The sequence below is a fragment of the Pinus tabuliformis genome, chromosome X (genome assembly GCF_031772625.1).
Source record: "Pinus tabuliformis cultivar Carrire ecotype Pingquan chromosome X, CPIR1, whole genome shotgun sequence".
Classification (NCBI taxonomy): Eukaryota; Viridiplantae; Streptophyta; class Pinopsida; order Pinales; family Pinaceae; genus Pinus; species Pinus tabuliformis.
The window spans coordinates 701,840,331-701,863,963 of NC_142308.1; the positions used below are offsets into that span (position 1 = coordinate 701,840,331).

At 35.0% G+C, this 23,633-nt stretch overlaps 1 long non-coding RNA gene across 1 annotated transcript; it reads left to right on the top strand.

Moving 5' to 3' along the window:
• The first annotated feature begins 1,890 nt into the window (after positions 1–1,890).
• LOC149141920 (uncharacterized) lies at positions 1,891–3,009 on the top strand. Its single transcript, XR_016264570.1, has 2 exons — positions 1,891–2,434; positions 2,545–3,009. It is a non-coding gene; the product is annotated as an uncharacterized LOC149141920 (long non-coding RNA).
• Positions 3,010–23,633: the final 20,624 nt, after the last annotated feature.

The following is a 23,633-nucleotide window of genomic DNA, read 5'->3' on the forward strand; positions in this document are numbered from 1 at the left end:
ATGGCCAGACAGAGGTTGTCAATAGGATGATTGTGCACATTCTGCGCATGTATAACTCAAAGCATCCACGCACATGGGACGAGAGCCTCCCCTATGTTCAGCACAGCTACAACCGAGCTCTTCACAGCTCCACTGGCCATAGCCCTTTTCAGGTGGGTTTGGGATTCTAGCCACTATGCCCCATTGATGTGGCCATACCACTTGCAGCTACTCACATAAATTCAGCTCATGTCCAGTCCGAAACAGATAAGGCCACCAGCTTCATTGAGCGCATCCAACATATTCGCCAGCAGGTCCCTGACATTCTGGAGAAATCAAATGCCAAGTACAAGCAGCGACATGATCAACATCGGGTGCCACACAAGTTTCAGGTGGGCGAGAAAGTCTGGTTGCATTTGCAAAAGGAACGCCTTACTGGAGCCTATCGGAAACTAAGACTACTCCGATATGGTCCTTACACCATTACTAAGGCTATGGGAGACAATGCATTTGAGCTCAGCATTCCCCCATTCCTTGGCCTGCACCCAGTGTTCAATGTGGACCGCCTTCGGCCATACTTTCCACCATTGCTAGACACATCCGACATTGCAGAACAACTCACAACCACAGAATTAAATCCAGATTGCATGGAACAAGCTGCAACTGATCGGATCATGGACACACAGATCAAGAACACTCGCCAACAAAATATTCAACTGTATCGAGTTGTCAAAGCAGGCCAACTCCTTCAGCAGGGCAAGTGGCTCACCAGGGAACAAGTTCAGCAAAAGTTTCCTCATCTCATGGAGGAACTCAACGCAATGGGGACCATTGCTTCCTAAGGGGGGAGGAATGATCCAGGTGGATATTGGTGGCCACCTGCCAAGTCCACCTGGACCCCCACCATTGTGTCTCTCAGCATTTTCAGTTTCCTTAATTGTAAGCACAACTTACTATTTTTAGTAGTTTTTCGGGTCCTGAACTTCCGGAGCCGTTTTGAGGCCCTAAACAACGTTTGTTGGGAAATTTGGGGCAACATGGGTCCATGGATCAATGTTGCCTCCCAAAGTGGTAGTGCTCGGATAGATCTTTCTAACGAGCTATTGTACGCGTCAAATGGAGATTGTATGCCAAAGTTACGACCCTGGGAAGTCGGTGTACCAATTTACCCAAACGGGGCCCACAGTTTGGCGTTTCATCTTCTAGGGTTAGGTTTTGGAATGTTAAGGGTTTTCCATTGTTTCTCAACAATAAATAGGCCTTTGAGCCTCATTGTAACACAGTTCATAGGCATGTAGCCACCACATCTCTTCTCAGAGATAAGCTACCATCGCCCTAGCTGGTTTATTTCCATTTCTGGTTGTAAGCATATTTCAGTATTTTCCATTAATGAAATGAAGTATTATTTCCGCTGCATCTTTGTGTATATGGTTATCTCTGTAATTTGTCGCGTTCCTGTTTAAATCCGGATCACAATAAAAATAAGAAGACTTTGTAGGGATACTTATATGTTCCCTGACTGTACTGTAAAATTATTCCACTAGGAAGATCTCTCTGCCCAAACACAAGACTAAAAATGATGTCCAGTATCCCTCCGAGCATCTTCCTCTCTATACAGTTTGAAAAATCTAGTATTTGAGGTAGCCTATACCTAAACCTTAAGACTATACCAGTCCAGTCCAATACTATACTCTCAAGGATCAGTCCAAGGGTTCCATTGGCTCTAAGTCCAGCTCAAGAACACCTAAGTCTGGAAGCGTCCTACCACCTTCTCAACATCTTGTGCAAGGTATTAGATCCAGTTCTCCCTTCTCTCTCCATCCTCTAGGATTCCCTTGCTCTCCTTCCCCTTTTTTTCTTGAGATGAGTTTTCTCCATCTTTAGGAAGAGATAAACTGATAATTGACTCTAACTATCTGGGGAATTAAAGATTAATTTTTAAATTTTTCTTTTATGTAAGGGTTCACTTGGGTTCATCTCCTTCGTCCATTTGTAAGGGTTTTAATCCTACAGTCTTGGTTCTTGGAATCTATTTGAGGTAACTTCTCCTACCCCGACTCACGAGATCGTCGATCATTCTGCCCTTCCTTGCTAGGGTTTGGATCTACAAACTTCTCCTTCGACGTTTAAAGTGCACCTCCAGAACCTCATTCAATCAATAGGTAAGTGCAGCAATTTGAGTGCTCTTTCTGCCTTCGGTGAGTTGGTGTTATGAGGAGTTTACTTGGTTTAAGTCACACTCAACTCTCGTAGGGTTCTCTCCATCCCTTTCAACGATGGTGACACCCTTCCGGGAATAGGTAGCATGGACCGAGCATGCTCTCCACCATGTAACATGGATTTTCTTGGTCCCCTCAATTGAATCTTTCTTTCTCTGCTCATTATTTTACCGAATTCTAATGTTAATTACCATCAGGGTTTGGTGATGGACCGTTAGCGGTGCTTCACTCTGCAAGTATATAAATTTTCTTTTTGGGTTGTTTCTTCCATTACTAAATTCGATATTTTCATAAATGTTTTGGAAGGATTTGGGGTTTTTAACTTGTGCTTTCCTTGTTTGACCAGGTTCATGATTTTCCACTGCTCTTTTTGTCACGACTACTACACCGAGTTGTTCTAACATTCATCACTCCTTCCTATTCCAGGTTTTTACTCTTTTCTTTCTCAGTCGGTACAAGGGTTTATGTTTCCTTGCCGCTCTGGATGTTTTCCCTGAGAAAGACTATATATGTATTATTCCAGCTTCCACCTGTGCTTGGGTTACTACTAAGTCTAAAGGGATTCCTTCCATGTGGGAGCCCTTCAACCATTTGAGTAGTGTTTTTTCTCATTTCAGTTGTAGTTAATAGTTATGAGTGTTATTTTAAGCTCGAACAAGATTATAAATATGAAAAGAGCTTGTTGACAATTGGTCTCTTGCTTCAATAGGTTTTATTGAATTTCAGGGTTTTCTTAAAAATGAATTGTATATATTTATATGTTTCTACCCGTTCCAGGGTTGTTATCTGATATGGGGTTTTTACATATTTATGCTTTGTGCAACTCTGGTTTGTCATGTCGAATTCTCAATGAAATTATTTCAATGGAAAGATGTGAATATGTAGTGAAAATATATTAATGGAAGTTTTCGTTTTTCTTCTTTGATAAAGATCAATGGAAATGGGTATTGTTTCCCTTTTTAAGTTGAAGCCCTATTTTTGTTTTCTCGCATTTGTCTCATTAGATTATAAAGATTGTTTTCTTTGTTTTGTAAAAGAACTGGTTGTTATCTTAAAAAGTTGTACAGGTCGAATTCCAGTTAATTGTACATTGATTTATATAATTTCATTCTTTTTCTTGAGCTATTTAACATAAACAAGGTTATTTTTCTATCACCAATAACCCTTAGGTTGTTAAGTTTTGCTATAACTGTCTTGTGTGCACCTAGTCGAGAATGGGACCTAGGATATCCAGGATCCATTCAATGCCCTTTAGGCGTTATTTAAATATTAGTATGATTACATATTGCCTCTAATTAGCTTTGTGCTTGTTACTCCTGAGGCTAACCAAAACCCCTGATTATTCACTGTGTAACTCTTTCTTTAAATTATGATTAAATGCCTCTAATATATTGCTCAAGCCATCATAGAAATTGTACTCACACACATACTGCTCCTACAACATGTATACACATTCATTCTTACCCTGCAAGAATTACAAGCCTGGATTCTATACAAATTTAATTGTCTTTCTTACTAGACATATGCGAACAACAGTTAAAGATGGCCATCAAACCTTTCACATTTTTTAAAAGAAATTAACACACCCATAACACAAAATTTCTTCTAATCACAATAACAATAAGAATTCTTTGCATGGATACTTATATGTTCCCTGACCATACTGTAAAAAGACTCCACTAGGAAGATCTCTTTGCCTAACCATGAGACTGACAATGACGTCCAGTCTCTTCCCGAGCGTCTTCCTCTCTAGACAAATTGAAAAATCCAGTGTTTGAGGTAGCATGAACTTGAACCTTAGGACTATACCAGTCCAGTCCAGTATTTTACTTTCAAGGATCGGTCCAAGGGTTCCACTGGCTCTAAGTCCAGCTCAAGAACACCTCAGTCTAGCAGCATCCTGTCACCTTCACAGTGTCATGTGCAAGATATTAGCTCCAGATCTTCCTTCTCTCTCCATCTTTTAGCCTTCCCTTGTTATCCTTCCCCTTTTTTTCCTGAGATGGGGTTTTTCCATCTCTAGGAAGAGAGAAACTGATAACTATCTCTAACTTTCTGGGGAATTGAAGATTCATTTTTAATTTTTTAATTTTATGTTATTTTTGGTCCACAACCGTGACCTTCCAAATGGGATCTCATTTTCTTCATTTAAATACAAAATTTTCTACTACCTCTTCCATCAAGTCATGTAAAGTAAAAGTAACTAACAGTAAAATAAATATTCAGACCACTGGGGTGTTACATTAAATATAATTAGATTAAAGTTAAAAATTATGGGGATATATATATATATTTTTAGATTTCAAATTTTTGTGGTTAGTTCTGTTGAGCTAAATTTCAGAGTAACCATAGTAGTGATCAACATTTTAAATCTCAAAGGGGATCCATCATAAGGATTTCTTGAAAGAATGATAGAAGAGCTATAGCGGAAGGTGAATAAATAGAACAAAGAACAAAGGATAAAATGTTTAAAACTTCAGAGTAACCATAGTAGTGATCAACATTTTAAATCTCAAAGGGGATCCATCATAAGGATTTCTTGAAAGAATGATAGAAGAGCTATAGCGGAAGGTGAATAAATAGAACAAAGAGCAAAGGATAAAATGTTTAAAACATCGTCTAACAAATAAAGTCAAAAACATAAATTAATAAAATTAATAGTTAATAATAATTATTATTGCTATATTTATAAATAAATAATATTAATATTAATAATTACTTATTTATTGCATCGAGAGGTGCTCTACAACCGAGTATCTGAGGGAGATGTTGTCACGTTATGTAACGTTACATTAAAAAATATTAAAAAAATATGAATATTAAAAAATATGAGGAGATTTGTCATGTAATGTAACATTACATTAAAATAAAAAAAATATGAGGGAGATGTTGTCACGTAACGTAACGTTACATTAAAAGAAAAATATTAAAAAAATATTTCTATATCTATATGTATGTGTGTGTGTGTGTGTCGGCTAATATATATATATCTATATATATCTGTGTGTGTGTGTAACATTACAATATAACAAAGAAAATTAGGTAAAGGAAGCGGAGGATTCAATTGGGCATATCTTGTAATAATAACGAGTTAAATTTTGTGGCGTTTCTGTAATCAGGTAAATTTAAATTTATATTTCGTTGCGTTCATGTTTTCAGTTGTAGGAAGGTAAACTTAATATTTACAATATGACAAGATTTTTAATCATGAATATTTACCATGGATATTATTAACTTCTAAGTATGTTTTTTTATAATACCATGGGCCAATACCCACAAGAGAAAGATAGAGAGGGAGAGGAGGGAAGAAAATTATAATACCATGGGCTACTACCAATTATACATATGAGAATACATTAATACATACATATGTGAAATTTATATAATATAAATAATATTATAAAGAACTAGGATAGATGTATCTTAACCAAGGATCCAAGTGATCAAAAAGCAAAGTGATTAACAATGATAGAGGAAAGATAGTGTGTGATTCTTTTAATTTTTTATTATTGTATTTTCTTTAACATGATTGATCCAAAATATAGGTTTAATATTTTACCACCAATTATGTTTTTATTAATTTACGTTCATGTTTTCAGTTGTAGGAAGGTAAACTTAATATTTACAATATGACAAGATTTTTAATCATGAATATTTACCATGGATATTATTAACTTCTAAGTATGTTTGTTTTTTTATAATACCATGGGCCAATACCCACAAGAGAAAGATAGAGAGGGAGAGGAGGGAAGAAAATTATAATACCATGGGCTACTACCAATTATACATATGATCCAAGTGATCAAAAAGCAAAGTGATTAACAATGATAGAGGAAAGATAGTGTGTGATTCTTTTAATTTTTTATTATTGTATTTTCTTTAACATGATTGATCCAAAATATAGGTTTAATATTTTACCACCAATTATGTTTTTATTAATTTATGTACTTTCTTAAATACAATATAATGGGATCATATTTAAGAAACAGAGTGAGATGGAAGAGGGAATAGAGCGTGGGAGAGAGACATAGAGGTGAGAGACACAATGGGAGAGAAAGGAAGAGAGAGAGAGGAGGGGGAGAGAGGGTGGGAGAGAGATGGATTTGGAGGGAGAAAGAGAGGTAGTGACAAAGGAGAGATGAAGATGGAATGAGGGAGAGAGGAGATGAGGGAAGAGAGAGAAAAGGAGAGGAGAAAGGTAGGGAAAGAAGGGGAAGAGAGAGACAGGGAGACATAGATATGGAGGGAGGAGAGAGAAGGAGAGAGGGAGGGAGATAGTGACAGAGTTGGAGGGTGTAGAGAGAGTGTGTGTATGATGGGGGAGAGACAGAGGGAGGTGGGAGAGAGGGGGAGAGAGAGGAAGGAAACGGAGAGAGGAGAGAAAGGGGGAGAGAGAGATAGAGTTGGAAGGGGAAGAAAGACATAGTGAGAGAAAGCTGGAGAGGGAGTGACAAGGGAGAAATGGAGAGTCTCTGGGGGTGGGGCGGGTGGGAGAGAGAGAGAGAAGGGGAAGAGATAGAGAGGGAAAGGAAGAGGGAGAGATAGATATATAGATAGATAGATATGGGGGGAGAGAGAGAGAGAGAGCGTGACATATGTTTAGGGGGTTGAGATAGAGAGAATAAGGAGAGATGGAGGGAGGTATAAATATAGATAGCAGGGGGAGAGAGGAAAGAAGAGAAAGATAGAGAAAGTTAGGGAGAGGCAGATAGAATGAGATGGGGGAGAGGGAGGGGAAGAGAGAGAAGGAGAGGGGGAGGGAGGTAGACACATAATGGAAGGTGGAGAGAGAGGGAAGAAGAAAGAGTCTCACAGAGACAAATACAGACATAGAAGTTAGATCTAGAAAGTCATGAATATTTAAGATTTTCAATGTGGTTGTTGATTTCTAATCCTATTTGATCACATGCACTATATGCATTGATTTCAGTGTAGATGTCGATTTATAATTCTATATAATACCTTACACTAGATGCATTGATTTCAATGTCGATGTTGATTTCTACTCCTATTTGATTGCTTGCACAGGATGCATTGGTTTTAGTGTAGATATTGATTTCTAATCCTATTTTATCGCTTGCACTAGATGCATTGATTTCAGTTTAGATGTCGATTTCTAATCATATTTAATACCTTACACTAGATGCATTGATTTCAGCGTAGATGTTGATTTCTACTCATATTTGATTGCTTGCATTAGATGCATTGGTTTCAGTGTAGATATTGATTTCTAATCCTATTTGATTTCTTGCACTAGATGCATTGATTTCAGTATAGATGTTGATTTCTAATCCTATTTGTTTGTTTAGATGTTGATTTCTGATTTGATGCAACAAGATGTATGATGTACATTAATTTCAAAGTAATGAGATTAATAGTGTGCATTGATTTCAATGTAAGCACATCTCTACCTCCTCCATCTATATCTCTATCTCCCATTGTCTCTCCTTCTTTATCTCTCTATCTCAACCCCTAAACATACACACTCTCTCTCCATATCTATCTCTCTCTCTCTCCCTCCCTCCCTTTCCCCTCGCTCTCTCTCTCTTCCCCTTCTCTCTCTCTAACATTTCTCTCTCCATATCTATATCTCTTCCTCCCTCCATGTCTTTGCCTCTCGCTTCTTCCCTGCCCCACCTCCCCCATCTATATCTCTATCTCCCCTTGTCTCTCATTCTCACACCCAAAACATACACAATCTCTCTCAGTGTAAGCACATAAAAATTATTCAACCATAAATACAATACTTGAATTTTCATCCAAATAAAATGTTTGCTTACCCAAAATGTTTGCTTCTTGAAACTATAAACTATTTATAATTGGGTACATTCTTATTATTCCCATTTTCCATCATTCAACATTGCTAATTACTTTGCATTTAAATGCGGTAATAGAAAATAACTACCATTGAAAATTATTTTGGGTTTAACACTCCATAAGTCACAATGATTGAATTTCGAGAAAACTACTATTAATATTGGAGAGCAACAAAGATAAGGTATGTTGTTTACTACAGTAATTGAGTTAAATATTTGAATGGTCTATGATTTCAACTACTCTTTCATATGATTGATATGAGAAAATAGAAAAAATAATAGGGGTGACAATAGGAATAGTAGAAGAAAATAGTTTTAGATTGATTGCAATGAAGATTGTTTGTAATTGACTATATTCTTAGTATTCACATTTTCTATCTATCAAAATTGTTATATTGACACTTTGCACTCAAAATTTGTATTTCATCATTTTTCATCATTCAAGTTACTAACAATCTCTCTCATCTCAACAAACTGAGGTAACTAAGCAAATTTTAAATTAAATTGACCAAATTAATCTTAGACATATTTAGCATATTTAAAATATCAAATAATTAGATGTTCAACAAATTTTGTATGACGGGACGACTGAAACCAGCCTAGATCCATCTTGACACCAGATCTATCAAGCGTCAAGAGGGATCAAATCTCTCGAGGTGCAAACCTTTCCTCAAATTTTGCATTCAAAAAATATGTTTGCACCTCGAGAGATTTGTGATCCCTCACGGCGCTTGAAAGATCCAGCGTTAAGATAAATCTAAACTGGTTATAAACAAATAGTTAACTCTTTAATTATTATTATAAATAAAATAATAATTAATTATTATTATAAATAAATTAATAATTAATTATTATTATAAATAAATTAATAATAAAAACTTATTATAAATAAAATAATAATAAAATTTTTAGAATAGATAAATTATTATTCTTAAAACTCATCAAATAATTAATTTAAGGAAATAATAATCATAATTTATGTATAATAAGTAATTATTTATTTGTAATAATTTAATTAATATTATAAACAAATAATTAAATAATTAATTATTATTATAAATACAATTTATTCTTAAAAAATTGAAAAAACTGTTACTAAAGCAAATCATAATTTTAAAATATAATAAAGTTTGAAAATTAATTTAACAGCTAAATCTATAATTATAATATATTCTATTATTTTAATAATTAAATTTATCTAATTTTGAAAATGATAGTAAAAATAAGCATTTTACCTTTATTTGAGAATGTAAATAGTGGTGTGATTTTTATTTTATTTTTAATCTTATAGAAATTTTAGTAAATAGATTAAAATTTTTATAGTAAAAATAAGTATTTTACCTTTATTTGAGAATGTAAATATTGGTGTGATTTTTATTTTATTTTTAATCTTATAGAAATTTTAGTAAATAGATTAAAATTTTTACTTTTAAATATTTTGTTGATTTGCCTAAAAATATTTGAAAATTTTAATTTAAGTTATTTAATATACCTAATTTTGATTTTTAAGACTTTTCTAAAATATTAAATTTATAATTACTTTTTATAAGAAGGTCATCAACCCCACCTTTGAAGATCAAAAGTATCTCTCTATTCTAACTAGCTCAAAAAAGAAAATTCTCATGAGCTCCATAGTGAGACTGGCCGCTGGGTAGTTCCTAAAACGCCATGGATGGAAAGGATCTGCCATATTTGTGAGAATAAGAGCATCGAGGATGAAAACCACTTCCTCTTAGAGTGCCCTGCATACAACCACATTAGATCTCAATTTCACAACCTTTGTTACAATACTGACCTTTCTAGCTTTTTGCAATGCCAAAATTATAGTGAGCTTGGGAGGCTTCTCTCCAAGCTTTTTGAGCATCGGAATAAAATCTTAAATCAAAATAAATAATTTGTGTTTTTAGGTCCGATAGATCATTATTTGGTCTCAGTAGACGTTAACAACCATCATTATCATCATCATCATAATACAAAATATTATAATTTAAAAAAAAAATGTTTTGAGAGGATGGAATTAATAATTTTGTTTAAAATTTATAGTTTTGAGAGGATGAAATTGCAAGTTGATAAAGATTTCAATCACAATAGTTATAAAAATAAAAAAATTGAAAATCCTTTATACTGATAATCACATCTCACTGAAGTTAAACAAAACAAAGAAATGAAATAAATGAATGAATGAAGTGATCCACAAGACCATTTGCATTGGTCGTGTGCATGTCATATAACTTATTGATTTTAATTTGAGATGTAATAGAATGTTGTGTACATAAAAGTTATTTCAATTTAATATGAAATTAAATAGTTTATTTTTTGATAAATAAGAAAAACAATTTTGATGATATAAAAGGTGAAGTTTATCTTGTTATCATTACATAATGAGAAGGAAAATATTTCAACCAATAATATTTAAGATAAATAATTTTAAATTTCATTTAAAAATAATAAATTTCATTTCATAATGTTAAATTTTGTAAAAAAAACTAATTGCAAGTTAACAAAAAAAACTCTAAATACTATATATGCTACAGGTATAACAATATTTTTATTAGATTTAATATTTATTATTAAGTAGGAATAATAATAATATTGTTAATTGTTTGTAGATTTCTGTGGGGTGGTTTTGGAGATTCTGGACTCGGGTATTCCACAGTATTCATTTTATTTCGAGTCTAGAACAAGACTCATCCTCAAGACTTGATCTACAAAGAAGGAAAAAGATGTTATAAATATGATATCGTATGCTGTCAAAGTGGTGAGCCGACCAACTTAAGGTGAGTAATTTTCTTATTTTATTTTATTAAAATCTAATTTTTAATCCCGTTTCTTGTCATCTAGTGTGTGTGTATATATATATATATATATATATATATAAGTTATGTTATAATCATTTAATGATCCTTTATTAATATATTTTATTTAAATTTTTATGTTTTTGATGTATTGTAATGAGTTTCAATTAATGATAAAATTGTTATTAGTTTTATTTAATAATTTACACTTTAATTCATTTTAATGGATTAATAAAACTTTGTTAATAATTTGATTAGCAAAGTAATTTATGTTTTCAATGTATTGTACTAAATTTTTACTTTTTAATTTTATTTTAATGAGATTATAAGTACCTTTTTATCTTGTTTTATGAAGAGTATTATTAATATTATTTTTATAATAATAATATGATTTATGATATTTTAGGTCTTTGTTATTGACTCATTGATATTGAGTTTTAATCTGAATCTTAACTATATCCAAAACAAAACATTTTATGAGATTGTATAAGTAATATTGCTTAGCATTATTATTATTAGGGTGAGAGAGGTAGAGTTGGGTTAACAAAGGATTAGGTCAGAGAAGGGAGGGTTCAAAAGGGTCCAGGCTTAATAAATTCTCAGGGGTGGAGCATGAGAGGGTGAAAGGGAAATATTTAGGATAAGAGGGGTGAGATATAAGAGAGAATTGGGAGGAGCAGCGGGGAAAGTGTGGGAGGATGGAGAATAGTAAGGATAATGAGACAGGGCATATTTTACTCATTGCGGAGGAGAAGGGAAATCCAATTTCTGCTAACTTTTAGGCATCCATCTCTATTGAGGTTGTGCAGGTGCTTGATGATTTCGAGCGCCTCCCGCACTTTGTGTTTGAAATGATGTTTCACATTGGCAATGACCTTTGTGTCTTCTAGGCATATATGGTGTTTAGTCTTACCTGCATGCTCAGCTAAAGTTGAAGAACGAGTTCTTTCATTTTGGATACTTGCACCATGCTCTTTGAGCTTGATCTCGATAGACCTGCACGCTTCCCCAATGTAGTACTCTCCATAGGAACACTTGATCATGTAAACCCCTTTCTGCTGGAGGTGTTCCGGGTTGTCCTTGACAAATTTCATTCTTTGCTTAATGGTTGTCATGGGTTTGAATGAAGATTTGATATCTTTCTTCATGAGAACTTTAGCCAGCTTGTCAGTGACTCCACGAATATATGGGAGGTAGGCATTAGCAGTTGGGGGGTTTTCATATTTATCTTTCTTGCTTCCAGATCTGGGTTTTTGGATGGCTTTGATGGTCTTTATTATTGTATCCTAAGCTCGTAAATACTCTTCTTAAGTGATTGATCTCTTCTTCGATGTGGATCTCATTCGATATTCTACAGGCTCTAGTAATGAGGGTTTGAAGCACACCCATCTTTTGAGTTGGCTGGTGGTGTGAATCTGCATGAAGGTAATTATCTGTGTGTGCCTTTTTTCTAAACACATTGTGCCCTAGGGATCCATCCTTGTTTCTTATGAGGAGAATATCGAGGAATGAGATGCAATTGTTCTCCTCAACCTCCATTGTAAACTTTATGTCCTCTGATATGCTATTGAGATGGTTTAGAAGTTTTTGAGTTCTTCATCCCCATGAGGCCAATCGACACTCGTGTCATCCACAAACCTGATCCAAAACTTAGGTTTTAATGGGTAGGTGTCAAGAGCTTTCTTTTCGAATTTTTCCATGAAGAGATTGGCTACAATAGGTGAAAGTGGTGATCCCATAGCAACTCCTAATGTTTGCTCAAAGATTTCCCCTTGAAAGGTGAAGAAAGTAGAACCAAGACATATTAAAATAATATAAAATTAATATTATTAAAAGTAGCGATCCAACTCACATTTTAATATCCACACCAAATGAATTAGACGACACCATATACCAACACCAAGTTTCATAAACAACGACTACATAGTAGCTAATCCATGTCCCTTAGTTTAAATATAGCTAAATTAAAGTAGAAAACAATAAAAATACAAAGATTTAAAATTTTAAAATGTTATAATTAGATTAAATTTAAATTGTAATTAAATGCATTATTAAATTTTGTAAATTCATATTATTTGTATTGCAACATAGAAATAATTATTAATAGTTTACATTTGGCTTTTTATAGTTTGTGGATATGGTCTTATGAAAATCTTATTATTAGACCTAGGTATAGAGGTCCTATCATAAATTTCTATTATACCTTGGTTTGTGAATATGGGAAATTTTATATTTATTACATATTATAAACATCTTATTATTTTGAATATTATTCATCCATTAATAATGTAAAATCTATCATATATGGTTAAGTTCACATAAAGACCTAAGTGACCTCTACCCCTTAAAAATATAATGTAAAAATAAATATATATCTCTCACATACCATTAATAAATCTTTTTATTAAATTACATATGTGATTTTAAATAATCATTTCAAATTATATATGTAATTTTAAAAATATATATATATATATATATTTTAGTAGATTATATTAATCATTAGCCTTTTTTATAAATAGGAATATAAAATGATTATACTCATTAGCAATAATTTTATCACCTTCCCAAAACAAATTGTATCATAAATGCCCATCCTACACCTTGATGTGATCTATGTACTTCTGGTTAATTAATAGAGGTAATGGATATATTAATAGAGGGAAAAGACAATAACATGTTCAATTTGATAGCCAATCAAATTGAACATAAATAAATTAAATTATTTTAAAAAAATCATATGATGATAATGATGATGGTGGTTAACGTCCATTGAGACCAAACTTTGGTTTATTGGACTTAAATAAACGAATTATTATTTAGTTTGATTTAAGATTTTATTCCTATGCTCAAAAAGCTTAGAGAGAAGTCTTCCGAGCTCACTATAATTTTGACATCGTAAAAGGCTAGGAAGGTCAGTATTGCAACAAAAATGATGAAACTGAGATCTAATGTGGTTGTACGCAGGGCACTCTAAGAAGAAGTGATTTTCATCTTCGATGTTCATATTCTCACAGAGATGGCAGGTCCTTTCCATCCATGGTGTTTTAGGAACTACCCAACGACCCGTTTCACTATGGAGCTCATGAGAGTTCGTTCTAATCTTGACTACATTAATTTTATTCTTTGAGCTAGTTAAAACAGAGAGATACTTTTGATCTTCTAGGTGGGGTTGATGACCTCCTTATAATATCTTAATTTTCTTTTAGCTGCTAAATCTTTCTCACACCAATTTTTTCTTTGAACTTAGAAGTAACAATATTTTTAATGTTATTAATGTTTTGCAATGCAACATTCTCGTCGATCTCCCAATGGTTTAACCAAGCCCTGGTGTCTTTATACCAACCTCATTTGAGCCTTAGGTGGTTTTGGCTGGAATTTAAAGCTAGCTTAGGAAGTCTATGGTTTCCTATGCTATTGAGTTTGTGCTTGTACAACAGAAGCCTAATCATAGCTAGGCTCTCGATAGGGGAAAGACCCACTTCTATAAGGAGAATAGGATAGGGTGTATTGCTTTTAATTTTGAGGTTATACGTTATAAAACGCTTTTGGATTTGCTCAATCTTTCTCCAGGATTCTCTAGAGACTCTGCAATCGCAAACCTCACATCCATATAAGATAATAGGAGTGACTAAAGATTCAAAGAGGAACTTCTTTCTATCCCACATTACGAGGTTTGTCGTTTTACAATTATTTTCAAGACCAAAATAAGCTTTCCACCCCCCATTAATCCTTTTCTTAATGCTATAGTTCCAGTTGAACTTGTGATGAATATCAATTCCTAGGTACTTGTAAGAAGACACTTCCTCCAAGTTACTATTGTCATACATAAAGTTAGCGTAACTGTCCTTCTTGGATTTGATAATCATAACTTTTGTTTTGTTAGTGTTAACAATCATACCCATGGTAGAGCAGAAATCCTTAAGAAGTCTAAGTTGCTTATCAAGATCAGATGGGCACCTTGAGAGAAGAACAATATCGTCAACATAGAGAAGAAGGATGATGACTATCCTAGCTAAGATCGTGCTAGCACAACCTACTTCCTCTAAACAACCTTCTAGCTTGTCGATGTAAATGCCAAATACGGTAGGGGAGAGGGGGCAAACTATAAAAAAAAATTACAATTTTTTGGTCAAACCCAAACTAATATGGGTTTGACCAAAAACCCATTGCAATATCCACAACTACAAATAATGTTCGAATAAATTATAAAAAAAATCCATAACTATTTTTTTGAATAAATTACAAAAATAACTGCATTTTATCAATTATTTTTTAATAGATTAAAAAAAACAAAACAATTAACAAACTTTTCATATTATTCATTAAATTATATATTAAACGAAAAACACTGTTTAACTTGTAATTTCAACCATTCATTTTATTTAAAATATAAATTCATCAAACTTGATTGCAATATAAACAACTTTCACCCTCAAAAAAATACAAACAACAAAAATAAACGACCATAACAAATTTCCAATCGACAACGCAAATAAATTTGAAATCTCATACTTTCAAGTTTCGATGATGCAATGGTGTGTCCACTTGATGGGCCATATTAACCTTGCTGTGTAGTATTAAATTTCTGCGGAGTTTGGTATATAAACTATAAGTTATTAAAACCTGCTAATTGATATACCGCTAGTCTCAGTATTAAATGGTGCTTAGCAGTGAGGATATTGCGCACTGTCCAACCTCCCTTTTTCTCCCATGTAATTAACTTGGATCCGGACCATGTTTTGATATTAATGGCCAAAGTACATCAATATGTCAGACTGCTTAAATTTATAAATGATCATATTATAATGGTTTTATTTATTTATATTATATTATTATTGCAAAATTTTTTGATAAAAAAATATTATTTAAAATTTGTCAAATATTAGTTAAAACTAATTCTATTAAGAGGAAGTATAGTATAGTATGAAGATACAACCAAAAGAAGTAGGAAAACGGGCAGCCGGAAAGGATAGACTATCCACCTCGGCCCCCAAGAGAAACCAAGAAGAGAGTAGTGTTGAACAAGAAGTAACAAGAAGAACAGAGAAATAGAAGCAGAACAAAGGATTCTACCCAACGTGGGTAGAATCAACTATTCGGCATTTTTTTCCTTTCTTTTTTCCAACTTTGACCCAATCAAGCTGACTCTGCTGAGCTGGTATGATTTGCAAACTGAGCTGGGCAGACGGAGAGGTCTCCTTGTCTGAATCCGAGGGAGAGGACTCATGAGTTCTTTTCTGTGAGTTTGGAGGGACAGAGGAGTCCTCAGGACCAGTCGAGGGCGGATCCTGTGCCAGCGATGCTTCCAATCCTTCCGCATCCCCTTCCTCTTCATCTGAGCTGGAGTCAAAATCATCCATGGGAGGAGGATCATGAGGTTTCCAGCTTTTGGATTTCGGCTTAGGATTGGCTTTCTTCTTTTGGACAGGCATTGAGGGACAAGAGCTCTGAAGGTGACCTGTGTGATGACAGTTTTAGCAGCGAAGGCTGTGTTCTCGTAATCCAGGGTCTGAGTCCAATGGAAGTCTCCAATTTTGAGATTAATCTGATCAGGTATACCTTTGCTCATGTCTATTTCTGCACAGATTTTGGCGAAGGTGTATAAGCCTTTTTCCCCTCTAGAGGTGTCTGTGGCTAGAAAGCGGCCTAGGGTATCACCGATTCCTTGGAATACAGCAAAGTGCCAAAGATGCGCCAGGGGATTAGAAAGTCTGACCCAGATGGGGAGCTTCGTGATGATTGTTGTAGAGGGATCAAAATCCGGGAACCAAGGAGTGAGAAATAAACCTGCTGAGCCCCAAAACCATGGGCCTTCAGTTAATGCTTTTTGGTAGTCTTCACTGTGAGCAAAGACTACAATGAAGAAACCCTTTGAGCAGAGAAGAACCTTGCAGTTGTTGGTCCAGTTAGATTGAATCCATTGGTAGAGATTTGCTGTGCGTGGCCATAGCCCATTGAACCTGTAAATAATGGCATGCTCTGCAAACTTTTGGATTTGCTCATCCATCGAAGGATGCATTATTTCAATGGAGGGGGTTTCCTCTAGTTTGTCCACCAAAAAAGGTTTAGGAGCCTGAGCTGATGGATCTGTTTTCTTGGGCCTCTGAGCATGGACGACATCTTTGTATGAAAAAGCCGCAGCTGAAGAAGGCTGTCCAACAGCTCCCCCTCTCAAACGAAGGGTAAAAATGATAGAGGCATTTCTCTTAATGCTGTAAAAAGAAAGGGGATAAAGATCCTCAAGTTGTTTACCTTCGTGGAGGAGTCGTCGCGATGCAAAGGGAATCCCCAGCCTAAACTCCAGGATTTGCTTGAGGTCCTGTACTAGATCCAAAGAGCTTACCCATTGTAGCAGAGTTTTGCCAGAAAGGAGCACGATCTGGATCTGGAATGAGGCGGAGTGATCAGACTTCTGCTTTCCTCTGCAGATCTAAGACAAGAGGAAGCTGGTGCTTTGGAGGGCAACCTTTTCCTGAACAGGTTGCAGGGGCTTGTGATAAGATGAGGTGAGAGTCCAATGGATATTGGGTTTGTCATTTCTTTCCGCCCGTAAGAGATCCCAGATGCTCCTTCCAGGCAGATCCAAGAAGCTGAGAGAGTTCTGAATATGAGATACATAGTATCGATTATTCTGGGGAGGCAAAGCACGACTTTTGTTAACCCTGGTCGGATTTTCTTCTTCTTCTGAGCGGATCCGGTGCGAATTGTTGGATGATCTTCGGCATCTGCATCCGACGACCAACACAGCCTCGGCCTCTCTTGTGGCGCTCGATTTCCCCTGTTGTTGATTCTTTACAGGGTAAGCAATACCGAAGCTTTTGTCATTCAAAAGCGAAAGGCAGAACTTATCGGCAGTTGCAGGCCCTTCATATGATTTTTCCTGGACCTCTGCGACTGCAATTTTGCTTTTGCCGGGGGTATCCATGGATAGGCGGCGCCATTGGTGGGAGCGGGGAATCGGCTTCAGTCACCCCATTCCCAAGACCCTAGCATCAGAAACCCTAATCGATTCACTTCGTCCCTCCACTGCCATCGCTCCGAAAAAAAATCTCCCCTTTTCCGTTAAAATAAAAAATTTAAGAGATATATTTTACATAATTTAAATATTTCAAAATTTTATTAAAATGTATATTTTATATAATAAAATTAAAAAAAATAATTAAAACATTAAATTTATTTATGAATTAAAAATACATTTTAAATATTTTAAAATATTTAAAATACATTTTAAATTAAAAAAAAAAAAAATTACTAAAATTCTTTCACCAAATTATGGCCGGAATCCAAAACATACCAGAATCAGAACTTCTTTTTTCAACAGAGAATTAATCAACATAGCCCAAGTAGATATTTCTCTAACTTAGTTTAAGTTGCTTATAACTTCTTGAAAATGGAGTTGTCTTTAGCACAAATTTTTGGAAGTTTTTTTTGGGTTTTTATAGTTTAATTTCTCTAAAATCCAGCAAGAATTTATTGAATTCATATATAGTCAAAAAAACTGTTTAAATAATACAAATCAAGATTTCACCTCAAAATTTTCCACTAGATTCCAACACTGAAAAATCCAAAAAACCACACTAAAAACAATTAGGATCGCAGATTTTATTTATTTATTTATTTGAAATTAAGTTTTTTCACTCCTCTGAGGTAGGCGTTAACACACTTCCCAAGCACACGTGAACATCTCAGGCAGGTGTGAACATGCAGGTAGCGTGAACAGGAAGGAGTGAACAGGTAACAGGCAGCATGAACAGGCAGGCAAGCAGAGGACATGGTGTTGTGAGCACAGTGGACAGGCAGCGTGAACAGGTAACAGGTAGCGTGAACAGGTGGGCAAGCAGAGGACATGGTTTTGTGAGCACAGTGGACAGGCAGTGTGAACAGGGTTTCGTGAGCACAGAAGCAGAGGCAACGTGAACAGGGTTTCATGAGCACAGAAGCAGAGGCAACATGAGAACATAGCAATGTGAGGCAGTTAACTTCTAAATAGGTAAACGTTCAGAACATGGAAAACGCTCAAAAGAGCCAAGGCATAAAGAGCAAGGAAATTTCAGATTTTGTGGAAACAAATCATTTGGGTCAAGTCAAAATTGCTTCAACAAACAAAACAAGAAGGTGGATTTGGGTAGACGCAAAGCAATATGATGGCATTTTAAGGCGTAGGATTGCTCGCCTTAAATGGGGACAAATGAGAAGAAAATCGATCAAGAAAAATAAAAAGAAAATAAATAAGAGAAACAAAAATAAAGAAGAATCAATCATTTACAGTCCCACATCTACACCTCTTACTTGGTCATCAAATCTATATTTCCAAGAACTGATGAAGGTCAGGACAAGGCTGGGGATTTTGGAATCCAGAGAATAGGAAAGGGACTGCAAAATTTCAGAGATCACAGTTGCAAACCAATGTCTAATGGAAGGTAATAGAATTTTAAAAGAACAGGTAACAATGTTACAAGAGGTATTAGAGACAGGAAAACAAGAACAGAAAAACATGAAAGAAGTAATAACAACAAACAGAGATGTGATAATTTCTAAACAAACTCAGGTAGATACACAAGAATCTCAACAAACAGACATTTCCAAAGAGAAGGCAAAAATGAACAGTGGGAAAGATAGTCCAAAACAAATCAAAGCTAGAGCTGAAGACGCTAATGGTTACATAAGGACAGAGGAAGAAGAAGATGCAAGTGCTCGCACAGCACAGGAAATAGAACAAAAAGAAAGACAGGACAGGAAAACAAACTTTATTATCATGGGAATAAGAGATTATGGGAATAATGAAAGTACTCTCAATTTGACAAGAGACTTCCTGAAAGAGAAACTACATTGGAAAGGGTTCGTAGGATATGTGAAGAGAGGCCTAGACCCATAAAAGTCACCATGGCAAGCATACAAGAAAAATGACAGCTTTTGGGCAAAAATAAACTCTTGAAAGGCTCATACTTCTTCCTCGATGAAGATTTAACCAAAAAACAACAAGAGGAGAGAAGGGATGAAGTGGAGAAAATTAGAACAACAAGAAATGAAGGGAAAAGGGCATGGTTGTACAATGGGAAAGCCGTTATTGCAGTGTTTGGGCCTCCAGGCAAATCAGGGCAGCAAGCTGACAGTAAAGAAAAAACAGAGAATTCAATAATAGAGATGAAAACAACAAGAGCAGCATGGACAAAAAGGGGTGAAGACTCAAATTTGAGTCTTATGTGCCAAACTGCGTAGCAATCAAATCCTACCTAGGTCTACTTAAGTTTAGTTTGTTGGAATTGTAGAGGTTACCCTTGGAGGAGGGGACATGTGTTAGGGCCTATTGCGGAAGGTAGAGACATAATTTGTCTCACGGAAACTCATGAACATGATGGTTGCAAAACTCTTGTGTTTGACAATTATTTGAAATTGGCAGTTTGGAACAAGGTAGTAGAAAATGGTAAAGGGTATGGGGGAATACTATTTTTAGTGAAAGAAAAAGAAGGTCATCACATTTAGTTAATTAAAGAAGATGCAAATAAACAATATTTATGGTTGAAAATATTAAAGAATGAGAATCACATAAGAATTGCAGCATGCTATTTTGCCCCTCAAGTCTCAAAAACTTACAAAAATAAGGGGCTTGACAGAAAAGATCCATATGCAGCTTTAAAACAAGATATTGTCATGTTCTCTCAGTAGGGAGAAGTTGTTTTAGTGGGAGATTTCATTGCTAGAACAACAAATAATCAAGCTAGCATTCTTTGTTGCAAAGAGGATAACAATCCTATTTGGCTCACTGAAGAGGAGAATCCCCAATGGGTGAGGTGTTCAAAAGATGACAAAGTTAGCAATCATTTTGGAGATGAGTTGCTTACATTGTGTGGGGCTTTCAACTTAATTATTTGCAATGGTCTAGATAGATGGAAAAGGTCTGGGAACTTCACTTGCAACACATACAATGGGGCAAGTGTCGTTGACTATGTGATGTGTTCACAAAGCTTAATAGAAAATATAGATGAAGTTAGTATTGGAGAGCATATTTGGGACTTAAAATTAGACCATAACCCAATTTTTATAAGGTTATCATGGTTAGAAGAAAGGCAGCATAGGAGGAAAACCCAATGCTCTCGACAATCACTATCAAGGGGCAAAATTCTTCTAACACAAGAAAATGGTACTATCTTCAAGACAATGTTAGAGAGATTAATTCAGAAGGAGAAAACTGGTTTCAAACGCTTCAACAACCATGAGTTAACAAATATAATTCAAAGTGCACTTGAGAAGTGCAAAAGAGCAAAAAATAGGAAATCAAAATCAAATTGTTTTCCTGTAAATGCTTGGTTTGATGAGGAATGAAAAATGGCAAGGAGAACCTTGAAAAAGGCAGGAAAAGAGAAGATGAATGTAAAGTTATATAAGCAGATACTAAAAAGGAAAAAAGATGAGTTCATGCAAATAAGGAGAGAAGAGTTAATATATTTAAGAAAGAATAATCCAAAGCTTTTCTGGAAGGAACTACAACCAAGGAAGAAGAAAATTGAAAATAATATTACAACCAATCAATGGTTTGAATATGCAAGGCAACTCTATGAGAAAGAATATGAGGCGGAGTCCCCCCCTAGGATCAACACAAATTCAAAGCTCTTCACATTACAGGAGGTGGAGAATGGAATTAAGAAGCTGAAAACAGGAAAGGCAAAAGACTTGGTTGAACTTCAAGAAGAGTATCTAAAATGGGGAATGAATGCTCTTGCACTGCACATCATGAAAATATTCAACAACATCATTCAACAAGGATTCCCAAGAGACTGGACAACTAGCCTAGCAATACCCCTTTTTAAAAGTGGAGACATTAATAATCCATCCAACTATAGAACAATTATGATCAATCCTTTGTTTGCAAAGCTTTTCGGAAGCATGGTAGAAGACAGAATTAGAAAATGGGCAGAAGTAAAAGAAAAGAGGGCAAGAGGACAAGCGGGTTTTAGGCCGAAACATTCTACAGTGGATCATGGCATCATGTTGAGACACATTGTTGAAAAGGTTTGGGAGGACAAAGACGGAGTATTTTGCTACTTTGTTGACTTCAAAAAAGCATTTGACACAGTCCATAGGGATAAGTTGTGGGGTAGAATGGAAGAACTTTAAATTCCTGTGCATTATAGAGTTGTTGTCCATAGACTTTATGAAGAAGTGAAAATCAAAATTAGATCCTCAGCAATTATTTCAGAAAGCTTTAGAAGTGACATTGGAGTCAAGCAAGGTTTCCATCTATCCCCCACTCTTTTTGGTCTATATATTGATAAATTGGAAGAGTGGCTAAATCTGCAAGGTGGAGATGGTGTTCGGTTGGGGGAGTTTGTGATAAAGCTTCTTTTACATGTTGATGATATTGTATTGATTTCTAAATCAGCCCATGGATTTCAAATGCACTTATATGCCCTTGAGCATTTTTGTAGAGTAGTGGGGATGCAAGTCAATACTAGCAAGACCAAAATAATGTTTTCCTAATAAAAGGAAGCAGAGCCAACATACTTTCTTCTTTGAAGACAACATTCTTGAAGAAGTAAATGAGGACAAGTACCTTGGGATTGATTTCAACAACAAACTCAATTGGGGGGACTATAGAAAGAAGATAATTTTAGGAGGGTGGAAAGCATTATATGCTCTTCAAAATAGATGTAGAGAGGTAGAGTTATGGGATTGGAAAACGATTAAAGTTCTTTTTGGACTCCTAGTTTGTCCAGTGATGCTATATGGGTGTGAATTGTGGGCTAGAAGCACTCCCATCTCAAAATGGAAGCAAATTGAGAAAATCAAAAAACGCTTGATCATGAGCAAGTTCAAAATAAAAAATTTGGTACCTTATGAGATACTGTTGAGTGAAACAGGAGCAACTTCCATTGAAGCAATTGCTATGGTGCGGCTCATAAGATACCTAAAAATAATTGAATAATTGAGAGTAGGTAGATGGCCTAATGTTATCTTCAATGAAGGCATGAGTGAAAGAAATAAAACATGGATGAAACAAAACTACACATGGATGCAAAAATGGAATATCTACCTCAATGCCTGTCCCACAAATAGAAAGGAGCTAAAGGATTTTGTTATGGTGAAGTTTTGTAGAAAGGTATGGGGAAAAGAGTTGGGTAGAAAGAAGTGTTGAAAATAGCAACAAGAAATGCTAAAAATAGCATTGCTATAAATAACATTTCAGGATATATTCCAACTCTGCTGGAAATAACAAAAAATAAAAATGCTAAAAATAGCATTTCGGGATAGATTCCAATTTTAATTAGTCCCTGAATTAAAATTCGAATTTAGTCTCACTAGCTGTTTGAAAAAAATTAATTAATTCATCTTGAGTTAATTAGTTAGAGAAAATCAAACATGAAGTCTATGTGAAGACATGCAACAGTTATCCCTTTGATTGACGAAGTTATCCCTTAATTAAGGAGATCAAGATGAGTTGTACTTTGAGTTGTAATTAGTTAGCTCAGTTAACTGAGTTAAGTCCAGTTAGATTAGTTCCAACAGTTTGTGGAACTGATTGTGAGTTCAGTTAGTCAATGCATGCATGCATGCATGCAACTAGTGTACTTCAGATAACTGAATATTTTCTCATACATAACTCATGCCTGTCAGTTCAAACAGAGACCCAGTTGAGAGTAAAGGAAGGGACAATGTACTATCAGTTGGAGGAATTTCCCTATATAGGAAACTCATCTATGTAGAAGGAATCATCTCCTTCAGGATTGCACAGTTATTTCAGAGGTCAGTGAGCAGTGTGTGAGGTAATTACACACAGGTGGCAACTCGAGGACCCAGGAGAAACTGCACAAGGAAATAGGAGG